The sequence below is a fragment of the Meleagris gallopavo genome, unplaced genomic scaffold (assembly GCF_000146605.3).
Source record: "Meleagris gallopavo isolate NT-WF06-2002-E0010 breed Aviagen turkey brand Nicholas breeding stock unplaced genomic scaffold, Turkey_5.1 ChrUn_random_7180001953240, whole genome shotgun sequence".
Classification (NCBI taxonomy): domain Eukaryota; kingdom Metazoa; phylum Chordata; class Aves; order Galliformes; family Phasianidae; genus Meleagris; species Meleagris gallopavo.
The window spans coordinates 1-862 of NW_011214264.1; the positions used below are offsets into that span (position 1 = coordinate 1).

The following is an 862-nucleotide window of genomic DNA, read 5'->3' on the forward strand; positions in this document are numbered from 1 at the left end:
TCAGTGTCCCTGTTCCAGTGCCACGCTTATTGTAACAGACTTCTTCCTTATGTCCAATCTGAAGACTCTGTCCCTTGCTTTTTGCAGCCCCCCTTGGGATACTGAAGGCCGCCCTCAGGAGGTCTCCCCGGAGCCTTCTCTTCTGCTGGCTGCCAAATTCGATGCACATCATGAAATGCTTCATCAAGACAAAGCAGTGGAATGTCTTGAACCTCAACAAAATAATTTTTACATGTCAGATGGACTCTGGTATCGAAGCAGATGTCAACTGTGGCTTCTCTCCATCGAAAACCGATGCCTGGCAACTTGGAGACTAATGTATATATGTATAGAGGTTTTTTTTTTCCCTTCCAATTTTAATAGTAAACTGAGACTACACTTTGAATTCATGAGGAAATGCTAAAAATGTGTACTCTTCTTTTCTGCCAGTACTCGGCTGACGGAGTTTTTGGCTGTTCTGTGGCATGTAATGCAATCAGCATGGAAGCATCGTTGGTCGTTGTAGATTTTGAGTAAGATTTCTCACCCTCTGCTCATGATGGGTGAGAGTTCAGCTGTCCAAAGAGAAGACTTGAGCTGTGCTTGTCCAACGTGTATTTTTGTGTAAGTAAAATTGAACCCCTGACTCATTTCTAGCAGTGGTGACCAGCTCAGCTGTGTTGGATGGTATCGTGGCCATTGAGGCTCTGCTCACCTGGATCAGCGGTGAGTTTGAGGACTGCAGAGCTGGCGGGTGGGTGTCTGCACAGAGTGGGTGTAGGAAGGCAGCTGTCGCCGTCTGGGGGGATGTTCTGGCTTTTTCAGACACGGCAGGTGCTCTCGAGGATCCCCAGGAGAACCGAGATGGTTCCAGAGTCAGAGA

The 862-nt window shown here is 47.6% G+C and overlaps 1 long non-coding RNA gene across 2 annotated transcripts; it reads left to right on the plus strand.

Moving 5' to 3' along the window:
* Positions 1-157: 157 nt before the first annotated feature.
* On the plus strand, positions 158-798 carry LOC109365060. Of its 2 annotated transcripts, none has more exons than XR_002110759.1 (3): positions 158-318; positions 430-542; positions 637-798. It is a non-coding gene; the product is annotated as an uncharacterized LOC109365060 (long non-coding RNA). The 2 variants fall into 2 exon arrangements; XR_002110760.1 differs by having other exon boundaries at positions 640-798.
* Positions 799-862: the final 64 nt, after the last annotated feature.